This window comes from Physeter macrocephalus, chromosome 18 (assembly GCF_002837175.3).
Source record: "Physeter macrocephalus isolate SW-GA chromosome 18, ASM283717v5, whole genome shotgun sequence".
Classification (NCBI taxonomy): domain Eukaryota; kingdom Metazoa; phylum Chordata; class Mammalia; order Artiodactyla; family Physeteridae; genus Physeter; species Physeter macrocephalus.
This window is the reverse complement of record NC_041231.1, coordinates 24,635,392-24,654,567: the sequence shown is the minus strand read 5'-3', so window position 1 is coordinate 24,654,567 and position 19,176 is coordinate 24,635,392.

The following is a 19,176-nucleotide window of genomic DNA, read 5'->3' as shown; positions in this document are numbered from 1 at the left end:
CTGCGTTGGGTCTTCATTGCTGCTCGTGGGCTTTCTCTAGTTGCAGCGAGCGGGGGCTACTCTTCGTTGCGGTGCGTGGGCTTCTCACTTGCGGTGGCTTGTCCTGTTGTGGAGCACAGGCTCTAGGCACTCGGGCTTCAGTAGTTGTGGCTCGCGGGCTCTAGAGCGAGGCTCAGTAGCTGTAGCGCACGGGCTTAGTTGTTCCGCGGCATGTAGGATCTTCCCCGAGCAGGGCTCGAACCAGTGTCCCCTGCAGTGGCAGGTGGATTCTTAACCACTGTGCCACCAGGGAAGTCCCTAACCAATGGCATTCTTAAATGTAGGGTTTTTCTTCTCCCCAGCCCAATGTATTGGTAGGGAGAGTTTTTTGGGTTTTGTTTTTTTTCCTGTTAGTCATTCAGAATGTGTATAATTTGTCTGTAATCTTAACAAAAGCCTAAATTGGCCCATGAATGCTTTCATTTAATCCAAAATTCAAGAGAGGGAAAAGATCTCAGAATTGTATGCAAGACTGAAATGAACATAGATTTAATTTTTTTTTTTTTTTTATTATAGGAGTGAAGTCAATTGGTTAAGAAGTGTCTGAAAAGAAAACTGGGTATTTCAGTTCCATTCCTCTAATAGCAAAGAAAACAAAGACTGGGAAAATCTGATAATGCCCATTTCAACATGACCTGGGAGGGAATCCAAGAAAGCAAGCAAACAAATAAATCACTTACTATTATGAAGCGTGGAAAGCACAGTGATCTCAGACCTAAACAAGGAAATAATCACTATTCATATAGTGCTTTAAAAACACAGTTATTAAAGGGGGACCTGTGGAAACTTATTCTGGATGTAGCAGATGAAATTAATTCCCGCAGGTGATTGCATCCTGGCAAACGTAAGTGGCAATGCTCTGGGTTAAAAGGCAATGTGACTTTTGGCCTAGAAGAGACAGGGATCATTGTGTGAACTGTCTCCACCCCTTTGTCTTAGTTCCCTCCCAGACTGAGCACAGGGCCTGCTGGCTCTACCCCAAATCCAGAGTTGGAGTAGAGAGATTGGATTGAACACTGACATCATGAAGTTGAAATTATTTTCTAGAAGCAGTATCTGTTGGCCTCTGGGGATACTGAAACCTCCTCTGCCTACTGTGGTAAGCAGAGTAATGGCTCCTCAAAGGTGTCCAGGTCCTAATCCCTGGAACCTGTGGATATGATACCTTACATAGCAAATGTGATGAAGAACCTTGAGATGTTAGCCTGGATTATCCAGGTGGGTCCAATGTAATTACAAGGGTCTTTATAAGTGAAAGTGAGAGGCAGGTGAATCAAAGAGACTCGAAGATTCTACACCGCTGGCTTTGAAAATGGAGGAAGGGACTTTTCAAGCCGAGGAATGCAGGCAGCCTCTAGAAGCTGGAAAAGGCAAGGAAATAGATTCTTGCCTAGAGTCTCCAGAAGGAACACAGCCCTACTGACTCATTTTAGATGTCTGACTTCCAGAACTATGAGATAATAAATGTGAGTTGTTTTAAGCCACTAAGTTAGTGATAATTTGTTACAGAAGCAATTGGGAACAAGTACACCTACTTGCCCCTTTCCACTCTACCCACAAGAGGAGCTTGTTATGCCTCCGTCAATTCAGAGGCATGTATCAGGCCACAGTTTAGAAGGTACAACTTTGAGTGTGATATAGGGACAGCTGGCGATTTGCGAGGCAAGTTTTCTGCTTCTCACCTTTAGTTTTCAGTGGGAAGTTATGATCGTTTTGGTTTCTTAGAAGTTCTGGCTTCTTACATGGGTGAGATGGCATGAGGGTCTTGGAGCCTTCTACCTTGGAAGGAAGCACTGTTGTTCCTTTTCATCCAGGCCAAGTAACGAAGGTAGTACGTTGGGCAAAACTGCAGACTCTGGAGCAAGACCATCTGGTTTTGGAACACATTCACTGTATCTTTTAAAGCAAATCAGTTAACTTTCATCTCTCCATTTTTAATTAAAGGATAATAGTATCTAAATGATGAGTTATTTTTGTCAAACACTTGAACAGTGCCCGGAACATAATATGATGATGATGATGATGGTGATGAAGATTTGTGTGGGTTTTGATTCTGGCTCTATTCTTAGGTTTGTAATCTTGTACAGTGTTTTTAAACCTGAGTGAATCTCAATACTTTTTCATTTATAAACTAGAGATAATAATTGTAACCACCTCAAATGTTATGAGAACTAAGATAATACATATAAAGCATGTGGCACACAGTAAGGGCTCAGTAAACTTCAGCCATATTGCAGTCAGTGGGGTTTCAGGCAAAGGATGCTGGGAGTCAATGCTTAAGCCTCCCTAGGATGTAATTCTTCATCTTCTTTGACTTTTCCTTTCTTTGCCTTCAGGATAGTTAAGATTGAAAGAACTAAGAAGGCACTACTGCATTCTTGTTCCACAACCAGGCAACCCAAAACTGGGGTCCTCAGCAGTGAGTCAGGGGGTAAGAAGATACTGTATAAACATGGCACATCTTCTGGGAAAGTCAACTTTACTCAAAGGTAAATAATTTAACGTATTTTTCTTTTAAAATAAACATGTATTATGAAGGAGAATGCAAATTCTGCATGAAGTTTTAAGAATAAGAGTGGATTACTCAGTCACTTTCTTATTGAAGCTTTAGAAACTCAACTCAAACTAGCTTAAGCAGAAGAAACATTATTGCTTCTGTAATCTGAAACTTTAGTGGGCCATATTTCAGCGATATAGCTGCATCCAGGGGGCCTAACACTGTCATCAGGAATCATTACTTTTCCATCTTCCAAGTCTGTTTTCCTCTGTGTTCGCTTCAGTTGTAAGAAGGCCATCTCTGCTCTGATGGCGATGATGGTCATTCCCCAGGTTTATGGCCCATATCATCTACTATTTCCAAAGGGGAGAGAGATCTTCCCACTCTTAGGTCCCCGTGTTTTCTGGGATCCCAGATTTTATCCACAGGACAGAGGAAATCTATATTGGCTAAAGTAACCTGCTTTCCAATAGTGTTACAGTGTCTTGTCCCCCAAGAAGATATGGAGGTATCTAAAAGGAAAATAAAACACGTTCTTATAACTGAAGAAGGAGAGGAGTGCGGGCAAAATCAACCCTTGTCCACCATGAGGAGACTTTGGAGAAATTGCTTGCATCTGGGGACCATGCTCCCTGATTCCTCGGGACATAAATTGATTCTATTCTTTGATATGTTAGCCAGCAATCTAGGCAAAGCCACAACTTTTCCCTGAGCCCACACCTTCCAGCCAAATCTAGATGTATCATTTCTGCTCTGTGGGATAGTGGTGGGAGAGAACACACAGAAGTGGCACCCACCTGTGATCACCTTCTCCACAGAGTCTGGAAAGGTACCACTTCGGGAGAATATGTTTAGGGACAGAACCAATCACCCTAACTTTCTTCCAAGTCCCAGTGTAACTTCTGGCCTTAATCTTCAAGGGTCTACAGTGGAGTTTGTGAAAAAGACTTTTTCACAGAAGTGTGTGATTTTGTGTGAGTTGCCCATCTCTCTGTATCTCTCAAGGACTTGTGGCTTTAGTTAAAGATCTGGAGCCCTGCGTCCTAAACATCATACCATCATTCTTAATCATATAAGAATGATATTAGGGTTTCTAAATTCCTCCCGTAAGTAGCTAATATGAACTTGGGTTACCAAATCTAAGTAATTTAAGACAAAAAGAGCAAATCAGGATGTAAAACCATCTTGGGACTTCTGCAAGCATTTCCCCAAATGTTTAGGAGACTGCTAATTCCCTGAAATGCTCTGTGCAAAAAGTGTTGAACGTTCAAGGAAGTACCTCTCTGGGGATTTTCTCTTCCCTATGAGCACTTTAAAGGCTCTAAGCAGTCTTGCCATAAGGGACCTGTTTGGCTTTGTTTGATGTAGCCTTTCTTACCCTGATTGACAGCTTGTGTAATGATTATTAAAGTTTGGAACACTCTCAGTGAAGAAATGCTGCCTCAAGTCCAGGAACTGGAAGTCATGATGTTCTTACTTGGCCCCTCGATTAAAAGCAAAGAGTATCCAAAGACTTTATGTAACGGTAGAGTCAAAAGTGCACTTTGTCCGTCACAGCAAAAGGCTGGTGTTTCTGCGGAGCACAAGGTACCGGGCTGAACACCAGCTGTGAGTCTGGGATGAATCCCTGGGTGAACCTTGAAATAGTGAACACTAAGCACAAAACATTTGGGTCAAAAAGTTGCCTTTATTCTTTTTTATCCTTCTCTTTCTTTCTGTCCCCTCAACTCTTTTTCCCATCAAGAGCTAAAAGATTAAAGAGGCAAGCAAAATTCAACAAGAATAGGATGATTCAACAGCACCCTGGGGGAAAGAGTACAACTTTCACATGTCACAGGAAATGGCCCAAAGAGTTGAAATTATCCAAATGCTCTGTATTTGTACAGGTCTCCTTCTACTAGCTCCACTGCTCTAGACAGATGTTTATGTGCCCCACAAATCCCTATGTTTAAACCTAATTCTCAAGATGGTGGTATGAGGAGGTAGGGCCTTTGGGAGGTGCTTGGATCATGAGGGTAGAGCCCTCATGAATGGGATTGGTGCACTTACAAAAGAGACCCCAGAGAGCGCCCTTGCCCTTCCCACCATATGAAGATACAACTAGAAGGAGGTCTATGAACCAGGAAGTGGGTTTTCATCAGTCAGTGAATCTTCCAGCACCTTGATCTTGGACTTCCCAGACTCCAGGACTGTGAAAAATAAATTTCGGTTGCTTGTAAGCCCCCCAGCCTCTCGTATTTCTGTTACGGCAGCCCAAACGGACTAGGACACCTGCCCACCGGTCTGGAGACTGTGGCATCTGTGGGGATGGCAAATGAGTCAACAGTCAGGCCTGTCTACAGGCAGACTTGACCAGGAAGGGGTGTTTATCTTAGACCTTTTCCCTCCCCCTCCGTAGTGGGGGAACCGAGAGCCCTCAAACTGCCCTTCTTCCACTACTTTCATCTTTGCATTTCTCTCCACCTTCTAACGATGTCTCTGACTGAGCCAACCTGGGACTCTCTCCTTCCCATTAGCTAATGGGAATAATCATAACCGTCAGAGAAGTAGCAGCTTCTGTTTATTGGGCCCCTTGTACAATTCAGGACGCACGATGCAAAGCAAACCCTTTACAGACAGCCTTTCATATCACCTCCCCGGTGACTATATGGAACATGCATTGTTGTGTAAATATCCATTGTTTACCAATGAAGGGATTCAGATTTAGAACATTTATGCAAATTTCTCAGTTCCACAGAGGGAGACAATGGCAGAAGCAAGTTATGAAAGAGTTGTTAATGGTGAGTGAAGTGTTCTACCCTCCCAGCTGTAATATCTGTATTTTAGCATGGGCATTCTGGAGATTCTGATGCCTTAGCTTCAAGGAGGGAGCTAAAAGTGGGAATTTTGTTTTTCGTGGGAAATGACTAGAGACCTTTCTCTTCACCGCATCTTCGGTTCATGGAAAGAATTTCCTGTGTGTGTGTGGGGGGGGTGTGTGCGGGGGAGGGGGAGTGATGGGAAGGGAAGGAAGGATGTGAGGAATCTTTACTCAGTAAGAGGCTACCTAAACACATTTCCTGCTTTTATAGTTAGTATAGTGAGCTTTTGTTTTCAGTTCCAAATGTGCATCTTTTGTATTAAATTTTCAGTTACTTCTGTTTGATATGTTTACTTTTCAAGAAGGAAGCTAGCATATCCTCTATCTTTCAGCCTTGTGACTCTTTTGCTCTTTTTATAATTGTTTACCTTATTTTTTTCTTTCAGTTTTATTGAGATATAGTTGACCTACTGCGCCGTGTAAGTTTAAGGTATATAGCCTAATGATTTGACTTACTACATCATGAAACTATCACAATGAGTTCAGTGAACATCATGGTCTCATATAGGTACAAAACAAAAGGAATGGAAAAAAAATTTCTTTTCTTGTGGTGAGAACTCTCAGGATTTACTCTCTTAACAATTTTCATATATAATATACAGAAGTGTTAATTATATTTATCATGTTGTACATTACATCCCTAGTACTTATTGATCTTGTAACTGGAAGTCTGTACTTTTTGACCGCCTTCTTCCCATTCTCCCCTCAACTCAGCCCCCAGCTCTGGTAACCACATATCTGATCTCTTTTTCTATAAGTTTGTTTGTTTGTTTTTTGAAGTATAATTGACTTACAACACTATGTTAGTTGCTATTTCACAACACAGTGGTTTGGAATTTCTACACGCTTTGAAATGATCACCACGACAAGTCCATTTGCGATATGTCACCATAAAAACTATTATATAGTTATTGACTATATTCCCTACACTGTACATTTCATACCCGTAATTTATTTTGCAACTGGAAGTTTGTACCTCTTTTTAATCTCCTTCACCTATTTCTTTCCTCCTTCCACCCTCTTTCCCTCTGGCACCCACCTGTTTATTCGCTGTATCTATAAATATGTTTCTCTTTTGTTATGTTTGTTCATTTCTTTTGTTTTTTAGATTCCACATATAAGTGAAATCATACAGTATTTGTCTTCCTATGTCTGACGTAGTTCACTTAGCGTAATACCCTCCAGGTTCATCCATGTTGTTACAAACAGCAAGATTTCTTTTGTGTGTGTGTGTGTTTGAGTAATATTCCATTATATATATGTAATATATGTAGTGTATATAATGTATACATATATATATCACATTTTAAAATCTATTCATCTACTGACAAGCACTTGGGTTGCTTCCTTAATTTGGCTATTGTAAATAATGCTGCAATGAACATAGAGGTACATATTTCGAATTAGTGTTTTTGTTTTCTTCAGATAAATACCCAGGAGTGGGATTGCTGGGTCATATGGTAGTTCTATTTTTAGTTTTTTAAGGACTCTCCATACTGTTTTCCATGGTGGCTGCACCGATTTACATTCCCTCCAAGGATGCACAAGGGTTTCCTTTTCTGCACATCCTCGTCAACACTGGTTATTTGTTGTCTTTTTTGTGTGTGTGTGTGTGGTCTTTTTGATGATAGCCATTCTGATAGGTGTGAGGTGGTACCTCATTGTGGTTTTGATTTGCATTTCCCTGATGATTAGTGATGCCGAGCATCTTTTCATGTGCCTGTTGGCCATCTGTATGTCTTCTTTGGAAAATGTCTATTCAGATCCACTGCCCGTTTTCTAACCAGTGGTTTTTTTTTTTTGACATTGTATGAGTTCTTGTATATTTTGGATATTAACTCCTTATCAGATATATCATTTGCAAATACCTCCTCCCATTTAGTAGGTAGCCTTTTTGTTTATCTTATATTTAAAATCTGTAGTCTATGAAAACTATGAAATTTATCCACTTAAAAAATAAAACATCTGTGACAAAATAAAGAGGTGGCAAAATACTAAAAGAACCAGAAAAAAAAGAGCTGTTAAGAAAAACATAGCTTATTTAAATAATGCCAAATGAATATATACTATACCTGATTATACTTTCTTTACTTTTCAAAACCTCCCTTTGATTTTCTGTAATTAATTGTCATTAAAGATCCAAATCATTTTTGGTGCAATGTCTCAAAGGATTTCTCAGGTTGTGGTGATATTAACAGGGGAAAAATCAGCATTATTGTATATTTTATTATTTTGGAATTGTTTTCAAGCCACTGGAGTAATTGGCCTGTAGCCTGCTTCAATAAATAAGGTTTTTAAATGTATTTCTACAAATCTGTTTTTTTTGGAAGCAGAAATCTTGACCTAGAAACACTTGCTTGTAGCTGAGGCTTATTGCTCTGCATAGTAAGAGCCTGGGAGGCATTCCTTTTTTAATAATTAGTTTTAAAGAAACCTGTGAAATCTTCATCAACATTTTTAAAGAAGAAGTCCCTATCAAGGAGAAGAAAGACTTTGAGATCTAAACCTGTTTAGCCATCATGGTAGGTGACAGAGTCTCAGGTCACCCACTGAGAAGTGGTGCTTGCTGGAGAGCAACACATTAACAAGAAGGGCCATTTGTTTTTGCCCACCTTAAAGATTCTTTTCCTCCAGTCATCTGTTGTCCTTGAGTTGAGACTGGAATATATGAAGCTTTCTGCAAAACCGATTCTCTACAGAAACTCAGAGGATTCAAGTGACAGCATGATGTCCCCCCACTGGCCCCCAAATGTACATAATTTGATTTCAATAAGGAACTGTGTTGTGAGACAGCCAGCTCAGAAGATAGACGACTGGTTATTTCCAATAGTCTTCATTTTTTGTTTTGTTTTGTTTTCTTGGTCTTTCAGTTGGGAACATTTGAGACCAATTTCATTTCTTACTGCAAAATCTATGTAGTACTCTGCCTTGCAGCATAAATTCCAAAGGGAATTCTAATTGACCAGATGAAGTAAGTACCCTTTGGACTTCAGCATCTCACCATTTCACTTTGTCTTCCCAGGGTGTTTCTCAATAATATCATTCAAGAATTCACGGATGCTGATTGATCTGGTGCACTGTAAAAGAACTTATAAGAGTTTTAAAGTTCAACTTGGTTTAACTTTCTCGTCTTTAAACATAATGGTAGCTACCATCATTTTCAAATGGAATAGCTTCTGTCGTTTTTAAAAAGTCTTTATTTATTTTTTATTCTGGAGATGGAGGAAAGATTGCATGGATACATTTCTTGTGAAGAAAAAGCTGGTTTGATACCTTCATATGATTGCCTTGGATTAAGAAAATGAGTGGAGGAATCCAAACTCTTTTTAATGTGGCATTCAACTAGGATCTGAAACATCTTCTATGACATCAGAATTGCAAAATCTCAACTCATTTCATAATCTCTCTCCTGAAACTGGCTCCTTAAATGTTAATAATTTCAGTGCCAACTACCAAATAATTTCCAGTCTTTTGAAGCAAGGTCTGCTCCCCATTTCCAGCTGTCACCATGCTCAGTTCTGTCTCTGTCTCTCCGCTCACACTGAGGCCTCCTTCTAGGATGCCACACTTTTTCCTTCTGCCTGTGTCTCAGTCTGACCTTCCCGTTCAGGCTTGATTCAAACTCCTTTTTTCTATCCTCTTCCCAATTATTGCCACCCACACTAGTCTGTCCCTTGTTTCAGATGTGCTTCAATCACTGACAGGTCCAAATTCCATTATTCTATGTCTGTCTTGTTTCCTCCACCAGATTTGCAGCTCTTTGACTGAACGAACCAGGTCCCATACCTCTTTTGTATTCCGACAGTGACTGGCAAAGTTTAGACATGTACTAGGTGCTTAATATTAAACAAGTATCTGATTAAGGGAACCAATGAATGATTGTCCAACTTTCACTGATATACCATGGTCAAAGCACAATAGTTTGCTGTATTGTTTTAATGATTTATCCTCTTTGTTTTTCAAAGTCACCTCTATGTGCCTCCAATTAAAAATGTGGCAGGGCTTCCCTGGTGACGCAGTGGTTAAGAGTCCGCCTGCCGATGCAGGGGACACGGGTTCGTGCCCCGGTCCGGGAGGATCCCACATGCCGCGGAGCGGCTGGGCCCGTGAGCCATGGCCGCTGGGCCTGCGCGTCCGGAGCCTGTGCTCCGCAACGGGAGAGGCCACAGCAGGGAGAGGCCCGCGTACCACACAAAAAATAAATAAATAAAATTTAAAAAATGAGGCAGACATATCCTTTCTGATTAGAATAGAAGCTAGAAAATATTAGGCTAGCATCCCAAGAATAACAGTAAAATTAGCAAATATTCATCCACAAGTTATCATATATCACCAAATGAAATGGAAAAAGGAGAAAATAGGATGTTAGCCCAAAGGCACAGAGCTAGAAAGCAGTAAAGCCTCAGATGCCAGAGGACCACTCAGCCATTACACTCTGCTGCCTCCCAGCTGAATTTTACTTTGTCCTAATCTCTTGTTCTCCACAAGGTCCCCAAGAGATATATGTGGGGAAGAGGTGAAGGAAAGCATCAGAATGCTCTTTTGTTGGCTGGGACTTTGACTCCTAACCTCAGTGTAGAACTTTGCCATTTAGGCTGGTTCCAGTGGCAGGCTGTTTTGTTTTCCAGAGATGAGAGCCTAAATCAAATCATCTGCTTTGCCCTATGTCATGCAAATCTTGGATCTTAACGTTGATGGCAAAGAAAGAAAGATACAGAGGAAAAGGAGCAAGGGAGGCAATAAATTCGAGAACATCTGATGACTCATGTTTGCTGAATCAGTTGTGGGCAGAGTTGTGCGAAAGATGGCCTGAAGCCTTTTGTGGTCATGAACTTGTCCCATTCTTGGTGAAGGGGATGAAGGAGGGGCTGGAAACGGCCTTGGGCTTCCCACAGAGGACATCATGGACTAATATCTACACTTAGGTGCCGGAGACATTGTTATTTTAAAATGAAATCAGCTGAACTCCATAGTTTTTGAGGGTTGGTGGGCATGGTAAGGTTTTGAGGCATACTTGCCTCAGAGGGTCTGGAGGAAAGGGATCTTGGAATAAATACGGAGTTTTATGTTAACACTGAGCCTTCAGTTGTTTTTGTATTTAATAAGCTAACAGCCACCTTGAATCAGAAATCCTATTCTCAGAAAGAACTTAGAAAACAGGAAACAGAGAGGAGAACAAACTAGTATAATGGAAATGACAAACAGTGAAAGTTTAGTAATTCATCAAAGTGAAAAAGGAGGAAATAGTTTTGGAAAAGTATTCAGTGACACAGTGATATGTTCCTTAATTAAATATTTTATTTTGCCAAGGTTCTCTCTTTCACGAAAGGAAATAATGTCACTGGAAGATGATATTCAGCGCTGCTCTCGAGGCATTGAATAGATTCTCTTTTAACTTCTAAGAATAGGATTTCTGATTTAAGATAGGTGTTAGCTCATTAAATATAAACCAATTTGAGGCACAGCAATTTATTGCTTTTATCCATTTCTTTTTCATTTCTTCTTCCCTTCTGGCACTGTCTCTCTAGTGTCTCTGAATTGTCTGTATTTCTTTTTGCCTTTTTCTTTCCCACCAAAATCAAGATTTCCTGGTGGTTTAGTAAATCTGTCAGAAATAACATAGGGTATTGCCTTGGCAGAGACAAAAGATGACAGACTGCAGGAGCATTGAAAACATTATCAAGTCCCTGATCACCACAGGCAAGTGGTCTACACTAAGGTTTTTTCTCCCCCCGACACCTTCCTGTGGGAGGAAAATAGTTTGCTTGTTAAGGCCAGTTAATAAGACAGTCTTACAGCAGGCTGAGAGACATGGAGAGACCCAAGTCTCTTTCGAGATTCATGCTGCTGGGCGTGGAGTCAAAGGAGCTGGACTCTTGCAAGTTCATCACACTAAGATTCCGAACTGGTTGGCATGTTAACATAGTTGGAGGAAATACACTAATTGAACAGAATGGTGAGATGGTGCATACATGGAACTTCTTTTAAAATTAATTAATTTGTTTATTTATTTTTGGCTGCGTTGGGTCTTCATTGCTGCGCGCAGGCTTTCTCTAGTTGCAGTGAGCGGGGTCTGCTCTTCGTTGCGGTGCGCGGGCTTCTCATTGTCGTGGCTTCTCTTGTTGAGGCGCACGGGCTCTAGAGCGCAGGCTCAGTAGCTGTGGTTCACGGGCTTAGTTGCTCCACGGCATGTGCGATCTTCCCGGACCAGGGATCGAACCCGTGTCCCCTGCATTGGCAGGCGGATCCTTCAGCACTGCACCACCAGGGAGCCCACATACATGGAACTTTATCCTCTCGATCTTTTCTTTTTCTCTTAGCATAGGGAGTATCGATGAACTCCAGTTAAGGAAGCATCATTGAATGATGGGATTCAGTAGCAAGTTGGATTGGGGCATCACTTTAACACCGATTCCTGGAGGCACAGTGCTTCAAATGGGCAAATAGGACCAGTTTGCAAACTGTGCTGGTAAGTTTTTAAAGTGGGCACTCTGAACACATTTTAACAAAGAAGTCTGTGGCCCTGCAGGTTACTCTAGCAGGCGTGGATTGAGCCATTTAGGTATTTTCATTTGCCATCATTTTCTTTGAGTTTGAATCTTCATGATGATTTATTTCAGTAGTTAGCTAAAATGTTTGCGTCCTATTTAGGCAAAGTAATGGAGGGGACAGCATTCTGGACTTTGAGGAATGGAAATGAGAGAATTGAGCTTTGGAAAAAATGTATCATCAACCATGTAGAAAGCTAGAATTTGGCATAGACGAATTAACTGGGACTCAATTTTTGTTCTCATACCCTTGAGGACATCAGACGTTAATCTCCTCTCTCTCCTCTGGAGAATCTACTGAAAAATTTAAGTGAACGAGAGGTGGACTAAATTCGAGTTTTCCTGAAAGCCATGATTGAAATTTATCATCAAGCTTGGGCCAGGTTATCCCTCAATGTACCAACCCACTAATTTTAGAAGCCTTCCTTCTTTGTCATGAGAAATCAATTTAATGTCATGAATAATTGTTTTTTTAAAATCAGCCAAGTTATAAAGATTGTTATGAGTGGTTGAGGGGTTGGTTGGGAACAACAAATACTGGTTTATTTCAGACTAACACTACCAAGGTGGATCTACACATTTATTCTCTTAGACCAAATCTATTCTTAGACCCATTCGTCTCCAGATGTTGCCATCTTTGGAGCCATACATCATCAGAGTGAGGTGCTTTTATAATGTATTGCACTAATACATTGTGCGAAGGACAGCACTGATGATAAATTTCTTAAATGATGGTGCTGTCTAAGGCTAATGACTATCCGAGCAAATGCAAGGTAATGCAGTGATTTCTTTTCAGTCCCCAGCAAAGAATACAGAGGACATCTTAAAACCGTTTTTACTTGGAGGTAATATTGAAATAGATGGTATTTCAAGGCCTTGGCAGCAGACAGTTAGGCAATATCAAAGCAAATGTAAATGGCTCTGCATTTTCAGTTAAAACCCATTTAATGCTTTCCTTCATGGGAGTTAAGCTTTTTTATTTTTTAATTAAAAATTTTTTTTTGACATCTCTCACCTGAAGTTGTCTCTCTCTCTCTTTGTGGGTATGATGTGTCTTGTACTTTTTGTATAGGTAGTGTTTACTTTGAGCTCTTTATTTTGAGCAGGAGATATGTTCCCAAGACTGTTTTTCCCATGATTGCAGCCAGAGGGAGGGACTTAACTGGCAGAATTTGTGGCTGGCAGATTCCTGTTCTGGCCAAAGATATGTGGGTGGGTGACACATTCCTGTGTGTGCCCCAGAGTTGTGTCACACCCATGCCCAGAAATTGTCTTGTTATTCATTAGTTGGGAAAGGAACAACCCTAAATTTGAGCAGGCAAGATGAAAAGTTTAATGGAATGTTTTGGTAGAAGTCATTCCTTTGGTCAGTGTGGTGTTATTTGTTTGTACTAAAGACGGCAAAAACTGTGACCAAATCATTTCTCAATACTTGGAAGTGAAACCTCTCTAGATAGTATCATTGTCATTCTTTAGGAATATCCAAAATAAGGTTATCTAATATTTTTCCAAGGAAAGAAATGTAGGTCCAAATATCCACACGACAGAGTTTCCTTCTTGAATAGTAATAGTAATCATCACTAAAATGTATTGGGCATGACCAGCCGCTGCTCTCAGTGCTTCCATACATTGTCCCACTGAATTGAGGTGGGCACAATTTTTATGCCTGTGTGACAGAAGAGCAATTTGGCCTTGGAGAATATAAATTGCTTGCTCATAGTAGATCCGGCATTTGGACCATCCAACTCTTGAGGAGCACAGGCTCCGGACGCGCAGGCTCAGCGGCCATGGCTCACGGGCCCAGCCGCTCCGCGGCATGTGGGGTCTTCCCGGACCGGGGCACGAACCCGTGTCCCCTGCATCGGCAGGCGGATTCTCAACCACTGCGCCACCAGGGAAGCCCGGCTGATGTGTTTTAAAACTAATCCTATGTCTCCTTCCCACATCACAATGTGAGATAGGATCAAATCATAGACTATATCTGAAAATGGATAATTTCCTTGCCCAGTTCATTGACTTTTACCAGATGATAATTCGTTTAATCCATTCTTCTTTCCAGCCAAACAGATCCACAACAGGAGTCAGTTCTTTCCTCTTGAGCTGGATGCCATACCAGATTCTGAGAGTTTTAAAATGCTATCACTTTCAGGCTTTCAACAATGGATGAGACCAGTGTGGAATCTTTCCTTAGTCTACTGTCCCAGCAAAGGTCTCTCCTCTCTGTTAAGAGCTCGAATAGTAGCTCTAAACTTCCCTTTCAACCAGAAGGAAGCATTATATTTCTATTAGTTATGCCTTAATTTGCTGATGAAAATGGTTATGTGTTGAGTTAGGTGCTTTGGAGTGTGATTTTAACTTCTTATAATAGGATTATTTGGTTGAAATCCTTGCTTTTTACTGTTTGTGAATTATAATACAAATGATTCTTTATCTGTTTGTTACCTGATAGCTTCTCACTTCTAGAATTGTTTTCTTGAATCCATATTTATTCCAGATCCCTCAGTTGTAGGGAAAGAATCCAATTTTAGTAATCTTTTAAAATGAGCTTAATTTTAGTTCATACTCTACAGAATATTTATCTTGTGTGAGTGCCAATAAGAGGGGATATGGGATGACAATATAGTTTTATTTGATATTTTTGCCAATAAATTTGAACAGATGTGAATAAGACAAAAAAATTACTACTTATGAGTGCTTAGTTTTAGATACTGAGTCAAGTGTTTTACAAACTATTTTTTTCCATTTAATTCATTGTTTATTTATTGTCCTAATAAGATTTTCCTTTTTGGAGCTTAAGTGATTGAGGGACTGGGAACCAGCCTCTAACTTTAGGTTCCGTCTTTATCAATTTCCTTTAAGGTGGAAGGATACTGCTGGCCACCTTCAGAGACTGTATAAAGCAACTAGTTCTGATGGGTGATTATTTGCTACACTTTCTACAAAATAACCAGAGAAGATGTATGTATAGCCTCCCCATTTCCCTAAGGATAGATAACTAATATTTTCAGAATGCAACTACATTTGTTCAGTTCTAACCACATGCTACACATTCTAAGTGATTCTACATTATTACCTCACTTACCTGTTACAATACTACTATGAAGTGGTTATTAATAACCTCATTTTACAAACAAGGAAACTAAGAATTGGGTATTTTATGTAGGCTCCATAGACTAGCAAACATGTGTTTGTCTAATGCCAAAACCCTCGATGATATTTCTCAGTATTACCAACTTCTTAGATATGTTTCAGAAACATCAGCTAAGGATAATGGCACAAACTCTTTTCATTTTTTCTTTTGTTTTGCAATACACATTTAATAAAAATGTTTTATTATGTTTATGTTTTAAACATTTTATTAATAAAACATTTTAAATGTTTAATAAAAATGTTTTCAGTCAGTGCATTATGTTTTGCAATGCACATTTAATAAAAATGTTTTATTATGTTTATGATGTTTTAAACATTTTATTAATAAAACATTTTAAATGTTTAATAAAAATGTTTTCAGTCAGTGCATTAAAGTTAAAAATTTTTTAATGTTTTGATGTTGGTCATATAAGAGTAGTGCAAAAAAAATGTTATAAAGAAACAGTAAAGTCTTTTTCTTCACGCTTTCTACGCCTACCACCCACACTAGGCATCCTGGTATCTCTTCCCCCAGCAAATCACAAAGCACTATTAAAGTTCTGTTTCCCTCTCTCTCTCTCTCTCTCTCTCTCTCTGTCTCTCTCTCTCTCTCTCCCTCCCTCCCACAACCCCAGCATAGCTGGGATATCATTGACATATTACATTGTGTAAGTTTAAGGTGTATAGCCTGATGATTTGATACAGGAATATATTGCAAAATGATTACCACCATGAGGTTAGTTATTATCTCCATCACCTCACATTATTTTTTGTATGTGGTGAGAACATTTAAATCTACTCTATTAGCAACTTTCAAGTATATAATACAGTATTATTGACTGTATTCATCATGTGCTACATTAGATTCCCAGAACTCATTCCTCTTATCATTGGAAGTTTGTTTCCTTTGACCAACATTTGCCCATTTCCCCTACCTCCAGGCCTTGGCAACCACCATTCTACTTTCTGTTTCCATGAGTTCAGCTTTTTCATTTCACGTAGGATTATGCCCCCAAGGTGTGTACCTGTTGTCACAAATGGCAGGATTTCCTTCTTTTATATTATATATATATATCTCATTTTCTTTATCCCCTCATCTGCTGATGGACACTTAGGTTCTTTCCACGTCGGGCTATTGTGAATAGTGCTGCAATAAACATGAGAGTGCAGCTATCTTTTCGATGTAGTGATTTCATTTCCTTATAATGTATACCCAGAAGTGGGATTGCTGGATCCTTTGGTAGCTCTATTGTTGGTTTTTTGGGAACCTCCACACTGTTTTCCATAGTGGTGGTACCAATTTATGTTCTCACCAACCCTGCACAAGGATTCCCTTTTCTTTAATCCTTACCAATGCAGATCTCTTGTCTCTTTGGTAATAGCCATTTTAATAGATGTGTGGTGGTATCTCCTTGTGGTTTTGATTTGTATTTCCCTGATGACTGGTCATGCTGAGCATCTTTTCATGTACCTGTTTGAGCCACAGGCTTCACAGTCTCTTCACTTAAGGAAATCCTGGCGATGAACTACTTTGATTATTTTCTTTGCTTTCCATAACAATTTTTCTTTTTATGGTTTTTGTTCATTCATATATTTGTTGCCAGATACGGTGATCAAAGGAAAACACCCTATTCAATATGAAATTTGAGATAGCTGAAATGCTTTCATTTCTTTTCTAACTTTAGTTCTGGGTCCAGGGAATTGCATGACTTAATCTGAACCTGCGCCTGTTTACAGAATCCCTTGGCTAATTAGTGATGGATTGGATTCATCTGGGCCATAGAGTCAACTATCAATAAATGCAGAAGTGAGGACCGATCATTTTGAAAGATAATGCCATGTGTAACTTCTAGCCACAGATTCTAGAACAGGTTTGTTGATTAGTGAAATTATCCAGTATGGTTAAAAGACCTTCCTACTGAGACCGTCATTCCTGAGTCACTGCACCAGGTGAATCCAGTGAAACCTGTCCCGACCTTGAAGTGAAAGTGTGAGGAAATGCTCCTTTCTTGCTCGTGTGTGGCATGAAATATTTAGACCTGGAGCTACATAATAATTGTATTTGTATATAGTATCTGACTTTTTCAAAACAAGGAATCTAAGCAATGTTGGAAAATACTATACTAAAAATCTCACATTTTGTGCAGTGTTGAAGATCATTGCTCTTTACAGAGTGTGAAATTAATTGAATTATCGCTCTCCAGTGGTTATTGTTCACAACTGACTCACTGAAACTACATTTAAGAGACCCCCTCACATATATGGTTAATTGATTTTCGACAAGGGTACGAAGTTATCCAATGGCGAAGGATGGTCTTTTCTCATATGGTGCTGGGAAAATGATATCCAAATGCAAAAGAATGAAGTTGGACTCTTACCTTAAACCATATACAAGAGTTAACTCAAAATGGATCAAAGACCTAAATTTAAAAGCCAAAACTATAAAACTCTTAGAAGAAAACAGAGGGGAAAGTCTTCATGATTTTGGGTTTGGCAATGACTTCTTGGACGTGACCCCAGAAGCACTTACAACAAAAGAAAACAGATATGTTGGCCTTCATGATTAAAAACTTTTCAACATGAAAGGACATTATCAAGAGAGTGAAAAGACAATCCACAGAATATATATGTAATATATATGTAAATCATATATCTAATAAAGGATTAATATATTGACTATATAAAGAACTCCTACAACTCAACAACAACAACAAGAACATTCATGGTAAGAGTGTAAAATAGTGCAGCTGCTATGGAAAACATTTGGCAGTTCCAAAAAGGTTAGCCTAGAGGTACCATATGATCCAGCAATTACACTTCTAGGTGTATACCTAAAGGACTTGAAAGCAGGGACTCAGAAAGGTACCTACACACCAGTGCTCATAGCAGTGTTAGTCCCAATAGGCAAAAGGTGGATGCATCCCAAGTGTCTGTCAACACATGAATGGATAAACAAAATATAGCATATGCATAAATGCAATATTATTCAGCCCCCAAAAGCAATTCTGGTACATACTATAATATAGATAAACCTTGGAAACATTATGCTCAGTGAAATAAGCCAGATACAAAAGGACAAATACTGTGTGATTCCATTTATCTGAGGTACCTGGAATAGGCAAACCCACAGACACAGAAAGTATATAGAACAGAGGTTACCAGGGGCCGGGGGGAGAGAGGAATGCACAGTTATCGTTTAATGGGTACAGAGTTTCTGTATGGGATGATGAAAAAGTTCTGGAAATAGAGGTGATGACTTCTCAACATTGTGAATGTACGTAATGCCACTGAAGTGTGCACTTAAAATTGCTAAAATTATAAATTTTATGTTATGCATATTTTATACATACATATATATTGTATATGTATTCTATACACATATATATGTATATACATATGCAGAAGTGGGTAAAATACTTCTGGGCAAAAAAAAAAAAAAAAAAAGACTAGGTGAGAACTGAAATGTAAATCTAAGTATAGAGTTTGGTTAAAATTGTAGTGGCTATCAGGTTTAACAGATGGTAAACATTTTTGAAGGGAAAAAAATTCTTTATTTTAGGTGTATTAGTTATGTAATGGTTTGACAGCAGGGCTGTAGATCTTAAACTACCTATTAATGAGTTATGTAATGTATCCCACACTATTAGTGGGATATCAGTTAGCTTTGCTAAGTGGAACCTACTTGACTTTCCAAGAGAGTTTGATGATGAGCTATTAAAACACTGTGGACTTTTGGAGCCTGACATGGCAGAATGGTTCTGTGTCCCTAATAATAAATACATCTACCAGCACAGTGCCAGTGCATGGGATGTGCTAAGCAAGTAGGTATTGAATGGTAAATTTAACTTTACCAAAAGCCAACAACAACATAATAATTCAACTTTTAAGGATTATTTATGAGTTGTGTATTGCACATTTTTGGGTGCAATGCACATTTTCCCCAGCCATATGTTTTATAAAATGGAAAAATAATGCAAACTGGCACGCTCGATCAAAGGCACTGGAATTCTATTTTAAATTTACAGGAATTTGAGAGCATGATTCTTTTAGGGATGAGAGCTGCCCAGAATTAGGATGAGACTGTTATTGTGATCAGCCTATTA